Here is an 8,260-nt window from a genome sequence, read left to right on the forward strand (position 1 = left end):
CTCTATGCCATATGCTATGATGTATTGTGCATCCGCCATGGCGTATGGTCATTTTCTGCTATAATAAGATTATAAAACTGATACAACAAAGAGAAAAATAAGGAATATGAAGGAGAGATGAAAATGCTCTACTAGGGCTTGAAGAGTTCAATTATTGGGAGTGTTTTGAAGCTGATAAATATCAAAGGTAAGCTTCATACACCTAAATTCTCCTCCTTTCTTCTATTTTCTTAGTGGTAGAAATTAGGTTTTGGTTAATAATGATGATTTTCGGTCCATATGAGCTATGAGTCTGAACCCATTAACTTAAATAAAGGTAATGGAAGTAGATTGATCTAATGAAACTTGATATTTATGGAGTTATGATGCCTGGTAGTTGAGAAGCATTTAATATGCAAAATTTTCATAAATAAGTTGGTTGGGGAAAATATAGTCCCATTAATGATCATTAAAGAGTTCAATGATGTTATTGAGGGTCAAAGGAAGCTAAGAAATCTTATAAATATTTTTATACAAGTAGAAAATGAATCTTAAGCATGAAGAAGTGTTAAGTTAATAATAAGAATTAGCTCAACTATGGATATTGATTAACTTCATTGTGAATGTTTGTAGAGTGACTATCCTTAGCACCATTCAAGCTTTTTGGAAGTTTTGGGAGTAAGTAGAAGAGGGTGAAACCTTTAACCTCTTAAAGGTTTGAGGTAATTGGGAGAATTCTATCTTGTACTTTTATGTATTAATTAGTTTATTGATTGATATTTGATTATCGAATTGTGTGAGATTAATTAAAATGCAAATGTGGCTTATTTTATTTGAAGAGCCCACTATGAAGTGGTGATTTAATGAAGTTTAATGATTGTTAATGTGTAAGGTATGAAAACATGAAGTTCAATGACTTATTTAATTGGGAGTTAAATGATGTGAATTGTGAGTTAAATGATTAAATTAGAGCTCAATGATACAATTTGATAATGAAGTTCAATGAATTTGAGACATGTGAGTTCAATGACTGATATGTGTATGGTACTGAAGTCAAAATTTGTAAAGTTTAATGAAAACGTGAGGTTAAGGAGCTCAATGACTTTATGAATGAGAAGTTCAATGAAATAGATAAATGAAGTTTAATAAATTAATTGGGTTTGTATTATGTGATTGTCCTATTTATGATTAGCTACAATGATGAGTAAATGATTATTTGTAATAATGCATATTTATGCATCGCATGATCATAAGAGGCAGGAGTTCGCCTAGGAAGAGCAGTAAAGAATTAAATCCACATGGTAGGGCTCCCATATGAGTTGATGGCTTACCTGAATTCTTTATATACATATTGTCACATTTGTTCAATGAAGGACTGTCCTACTAGTTCAACAAGAGACTCGAACCTAGCTAACTATCCAATGGTTTAGTGAGGAAGCTAGTTTAGGGAGTATGACACCCCGTAGTGTGAGGAAATGGGAGAAATCGTGTTTCACAAGTGAGTTGGAAAAGCCTCAGTTGAGCAACCCCTCATAAGTGTTTGGGCTAAAGAAGTCCTGGATTATAGACTATCCAGTGTGCTATAGCCCATGATTTCATGTCAAAGGAATAAGGAGGATATAAGGGAGGTGGCACATAGTTATATATATTATGACCCTAATATGGATAAATGTGAGTATAACTTGGTTCCATAAGAAATTATATTGATAAACTATGTGATGAGTTATGTCTCTTGCATGAAATGGTGCTCACAAATCATGATCCTTTGAGCTTGTGCATTTATACTTGAAAATGAAGATTTTATATTCTAGAGAATGATTTGTGATTTAAAAACTTATTGTAATTAGCCACTTATATTTAAATTAATTAACATGCATTAGTATAAGTTAGTTAGGCCTTGATTACTGAGTGATTGTACTCATCTCACTATCTTCAATATTATAGGAAATAGCTGAAGAAGACCAGATAAAGGAAAACAACCTGAGGCATAGGACTGTGATCCTATTAGTAGGCCTCTCTATTTTGAGTCTTTATGTGTATATTGTAACATCCTAAGTTTTCAATTTGAAAATTATCAATATTTCTAAGGGTATTTTAGTCAAATTAGATAAATGATTACTTGATGCTGTTTAAGGGAGATTAATATAGTGTTTGGATCTTTTGACAGCCTTAAAAGAAGGCTATTTTGAAGTTCAAACAGGCCATGGCATGGAGGGAAGTTTGAATTTCAATGGGGCTCTTTATGCCATGCACCGATATGTCAATGCACCACAGTGCACGTACAAACTCTGCATTTTATCAATCATAAATCAAACCTAAAATTAAAAAGGAGAAAGATAGAAATCGAAGGGAGCGATAGAGGAGGAGCTTAGGGGCTTGGTGTATGAGTATAATTAGTTATTTGTGTGATATGATTGGTCTTGTGTGTTGTGCGTGGTCTATTTAAGGTGGCCAAAGTGATTCTGAACCTAATAGCATTTGGTAGTATGATTTGGACACCCTTGAATGTGATTTGAGGTGAAAATGAACCATTTTGGGTTCAAGTATCCATCTTTTTAACGAATGATTATTTGAGTTTGAGACCAGTACCATTAGCTATAGGGCTCAAAAAGCTTCATATAGACACTTGAACAGCTCAAATGGAACGTTGAATGGTAAAATGACACGCTTGAAAAATTAGTCCGAGGTACTATCATGATAGTAGCTGCTTTCATGACAGCAGCAATGCATTATAGTGTATGAGCCAGTGAGGGTATGGCTCTCGGTGCTATCCTTCACAACAGATAGTGCAAATTCTAGATTTTTCATTTTTGCTCCAAGTGTGCTTTTTAAGTGAAAATTGTATTTTCATGCTTTCATTATCATATTTGATTGATTTTAAACTATAGTTTGAGCTCAAATAATATTTTAAAAATGTTTTTCTCGAGATTCTAATGTTTTAAACTAATTACCTTTAAACTCTTAGGTTGTGATAACTTTTTCTAGGGATTTTAATTAATTTAGGTTATCATAATGACATGTTAGAGTGTTGTCCTAGTAATGTCAAAGTGGAAATTTCAATTTGGTATCAATTTCAAGCATTTCGAGATTGGTATATGTGTGATTCAAGTGTTTGATTATCTTTTTTGTTGCATTCATGTCTAGAAGTTGGCATATATATTCATTGCACTTACCTTCCCTTTGCATGATTATCTAATTTAGTACTCACTTTTTGTGTGGTTACTTCCATCCTTAAGAGGGGAGAGAGGATGGCAAGAAGATGGTTAGCTAGAACTGTTACAGGTGGTAACCCATCTAACATAGATGTAGTACCAGAGATCAATAAGCTACCGCTAGAGAATCACATTCTAGTTATTAAAACTTGGAACAACTGAGGAATGAGCCGTAAGGTAATGAGGCCCTTTTACTTGAAATGAGGAATTTGATACAAGAGATCTGTAATACAATACAGGGACAAGGTACACCGAGGGATGATAGAGCAAGGGGTGATAGCAGAACCATTAAAAATGAAAAGGACATGTATGAAGAGGAGGATGAAGCATATGAAGAGAGTACACCCAAGCAATCTGGAGCTATGGGTAGTAGTGATTCACAAAATTTCATGGATCATGCATGGAAAAGCTTCTCACAGTTTCATCCACATACCTTTAACAGAACAATGAAGGAGGGTGAAGTCGAGGAGTGGATTGAAAGGATAGAGATAATATTTGAGGTAGTGCCATATTTGAGGAACAGAAGGTGATTTTGGCTCCGTGTTGTTTATAAAGGAGGCTAAACACTGGTGAAAGTCAATGAGATCGATGGATGGAGTCAGGTGGATATGGGATGAATTTAAAGTGAGGTTCTTCAACTTCTACTTCCTAATGGCCTTTAGAGTAGAGAAAGAGGCTGAGTTCTATGAATTCAAGTAGGGAAATTTTGATAAAGAAGATTTCATTACTAAGTTCAATCAATTGTCAAAGTACTCCACTTACCTCATAGGAAATGATGACTCAAAATAGAAGGTAGAGAGGCTACTTGAGAAGATAAGGCTTGAGCACCAACAACAGTTGGCTCTATTTGAGATTACCTCCTATAATGAGATGTGCAATAAGTTGAGAATAGCTGCAAGAAGGGGCAAAAAGGCGGAGACTAAGAAGAGAAGGGATAGTTAGGGCAGATTCTCACAATCGCTTGGCCTAACTGGTAGAGTTAGTAAGAGATCTAATTTTAGCTCCGGTAGTTCTTGAGCTTCGCGAAGAATAAGACCTTTCAGAAGGGATCACATTCAAGGTTTTTTCAAGTAGTGAGTTAAAGAATAGTGCCAGTGGTACACAGCTATCTCAACAAGCTTCTATAATGCCTGTACCGACTCTTAGCACGGCTAAAACCCCTCAGTGCTCAAAGTATAGAAGATGCCATATAGGAAAGTGTTGGGCTTGCTTCAAGTGTAGCAAGATGGGACACATTGCCAAATATTGCAAAGAGGGCAGAATAGGTACCACAGAGTAGAGATCGACTGTTCTTGGGAGGTATTCGCCTTCCCTCAAGAGGAGGCAGGTGCGTCTCCAAATTGATTAGAGAAAAAATCTCTCTACATAATTATGATATAGATGCTTTGTTTAATTTGAGTGTTACTCATTCTTGTATTTTTGATGATTGTGTGATGATGTTGAAATTGTCTGTGCATACCCTAGCTTATATGATTAAAGTGTCTGCGCCAGCAAGAATTTTTATTAAAACCGACCACGCTTGTTTGGATATTGACTTGAGGTTTGAAAAGAGATCGACCGCCATTGATTTAATCTGCCTACCCATGATTGGGATTTATGTAGTAGTTGGCATGGACTGGTTATCGGCAAATAATGCGATGCTAGATTGTGCAAGAAAGATGATATCCTTGCCAATGTACATTGCACCTACAGTGAAATCGAGTCAGTCAAGGTTTTTATCTGTGATGTAAGCATCAAGGTGTATCCAACATGGATGCCAGGCATATATGGTTTTCATTTCATTCATGCTACTTATGATGGAGGAATTGAAAGAATAGGGGTGGTGAATAAATTCCTCGAAGTGTTCTCTAAAGAGGTGTCTAGACTACTGCCTGAGCGAGAGATGGAGTTCTCTATTGATCTAGTGCTTGGAATAGAACCCATATCTAAGGCTCCATATCAGATGTCTCCATCTGAGTTGGCAGAGCTAAAGAAACAACTTCAGGAACTGCTAGAAAAGGGTTTTATAAGACCAAGTGTGTCTCTGTAGGGATCAGTATGAGACTGTGTATTGACTACAGATAGTTGAATAAGGTACAATCAAGAATAAGTATCCATTGCTTAAAATTGATGATTTTCTAGCTCAGCTAGTTAGGACTATAGTATTCTTTAAGATTAACCTATGATTATGCTATCATCAACTATGAGTCAAGGTTGAAAATGTGCCGAAGATTGCTTTTCGCACTAGGTACGGCCACTATGAGTTTTTAGTGATGCCATTTGGGTCGACGAATGCTTCAGTGGTATTTATGAACTACATGAATAGAATCTTTCGTCTTTATCTTGATAAGTTCGTGGTGGTGTTCATCAATGATATTCTGATTTACTCAAGAGATAAGGAAGAACATGCAAAGCATCTCCGCATTGTCCTACAACTTCTGAAGAACAATAAGTTGTATGCCAAACTCAATAAATATGAGTTTTGCTTAAGGGAAGTGAGATTTTTAGGTCATGTGGTGTCGACAAAGGAATTGTAGTAGATCAGCACAAAGTGGATGCTATTTTGAAATGGAACTTCCTACCTTAATGATGGAGATTTAAAGTTTTTTAGGGTTAGTGGGCTACTATCGACGATTCATTTAAGGATTTTCATAGATTGCATCTCCATTAATTAAGTTAACTCAAAAGGATCAGCCATATGTGTGGACCAACAAGTGTGAGTTGCATTCCAAAAGTTGAAGAGGAAAATGACATTTGCTCCAATTTTAGTTATTCCTAGTCCTCGATTACCATATATGGTTTATTCAGGTGCATCATTAAAGGGCTTAGGATGAGTCTTAATACAAGATGAGAGGGTTATTGCTTATGCCTTGAGATAGTTGAGACCACATGAGAATTACCCGACTCATGATCTGGAGTTAGCAACAGCGGTTTTTGCCTTGAAGATATGGTGACATTATCTATATGGCTCAATGTTTGAGGTAGTTAGTAATCACAAGGGTTTGAAGTACTTAGTAGATCAAAAGGAACTGAATATGAGACAATGCAAATGCATGAAATTCCTCAAAGACTATAATTTTAAGATAAAATACCATCCAAATAAAGCCAATATGGTGGCTGATGCACTAAGTCAAAAGACGGTGCATATTGCTATATAATGATCTAAGAGCATCGACTACTTGAGACTTTCTTAGACACTCAAAGGAAAGCACCTCAGATAACATTGTGTAATGTGCATTCTACGGTAGTAACCAATGAGTTCTGGAAAGAGTTGTGATGCTCAGTTTGAGGACGAATACTTGTTGGGAATTCATGAGGATATTGAAGAGAGGAGACCCATAGAATTTGAATTTAATTATGACGAATATGTGACTTACCAGGATTGAATTTGTATATCGAGTGATGAGGAGATAAGGAAGATAATCTTAAAGGAAGCACACCGTAGTGAGTACACTATTAACCTTGGTGTCACCAAGATGTATCAAGATATGAAGAAAATATAGTGGTGGTCAGGAATGAAGAAAGATATGATAGAGTTTGTGACTAAGTATCTGATATGTCAAAGGGTTAACATTAAGTATCAAAGGCCTGGTGGAGTGTTGCAACCACTGGAAATTCTCGAGTGGAGTTAACAGCTTATCAATAGATTTTATCATATGTTTCCTAGGACTCAAGCAGGTTATAGTACAATACGGGTGATTGTGGATCGGTTGATAAAGTCAGTACACTTCTTGGCAATGAAGATGACATATTCACTTGAGAAGTATACCAAGATTTTTGTACATGAGATTGTCAAACTTCATGGAGTGCCAAAGGACATTGTCTCTAACTGTGATCCAAGGTTCACATCAAACTTCTAAAGAGCATTATAGAGAGCGCACTAGTTGAGATTTAGCACGGCCTATCATCCACAGACAGACGGCCAAACTGAGAGGACCATTCAGACATTAGAGAGGATATGTTGTGAGCCTATGCACCATAATTGAGATGTAGTTAGGACACTCATCTACCTTTGGCAGAGTTTTCCTATAACAACAATTATCACTCTAGCATTGGAATAGCTCTGTATGAGGCATTATATGGTAGAAGATGTCGATCGCCTTTGTGTTGGATAGAATTGAGTGAGAGAAGTTTGTTAGGTCCAAATTTGGTAGGTCAAACCACCCAGAAGATTCAGTTGATTAAGAAAAAATTGTTGATAGTCAAGAGTCGATAAAAGAGCTATATAGATCAGGGGAGGGGACCGTTGGAATTCCTGGTGGGTGACTATGTTTTTTTTAGGGTCACATCGATAATTGGCAGTGGGAGATCAATAAAGGCTAAGAAATTAACTCCCAAGTTTATCGGTCCCTTTGAGATTCTGGAGAAGTTAGGACCTGCGACCTATTAGATTACCTTGCTATCAAATTTGTTGAGTGTTCATGATGTGTTCTATGTGAGTCAGCTCAAAAAGTATCAACTAGATCTTTCCCATGTTATTGAGTCGGAAGATGTGAAACTTCAAAAAAATCTACCCTATCAAGCTGAACTAGAGCGAATTGTGGATGTGAAAGACCGATAGTTGAGAAGTAAGACTATCCATTTAGTTAAGGTCTTTTGGAAGGGTATGACTCTCGGTGTTGTGACTTAAGAGATCGAGGATGAAATAAGGTAGTTATATCCCTAATTATTCTTACAGATATGTAATTGCATGATATTCTAAATTTAAGGGAAAAATTCCTAAAAGGAGGGGAGAATTATAACATCTTAAGTTTCTAATCTGGGAATTGTCACTGTTTTTAAGGGTATTTTGATTAAATTAGATAAATGATTGCTTGATGGTATTTAAGGGAGACTAATATAGTTTTTAGATCCTTTGACAACCTTAAAAGAAGGCTAGGTTAAAGTTTGAATGGGTCATGGCATGGAAGAAAGTTTAAATTTTAGTGGGGCTCTTTGTGCCAAGCGGACGTGTCAATGTGCCATGGCGTACATACAAAATCTCCATTTTATTAGTCACAAATCAAACTTGACATCAGAAAAGAGAAAGAGAGAAAATCAAAGGGAGCAACAGAGGAAGAGCTTGTGGCTGCTAGGGCTCAACTTTAGGA

The sequence above is a fragment of the Prosopis cineraria genome, unplaced genomic scaffold, assembly GCF_029017545.1.
Source record: "Prosopis cineraria cultivar Desert tree isolate PC_DT_omini unplaced genomic scaffold, ASM2901754v1 PC3, whole genome shotgun sequence".
NCBI classification, from domain to species: domain Eukaryota; kingdom Viridiplantae; phylum Streptophyta; class Magnoliopsida; order Fabales; family Fabaceae; genus Prosopis; species Prosopis cineraria.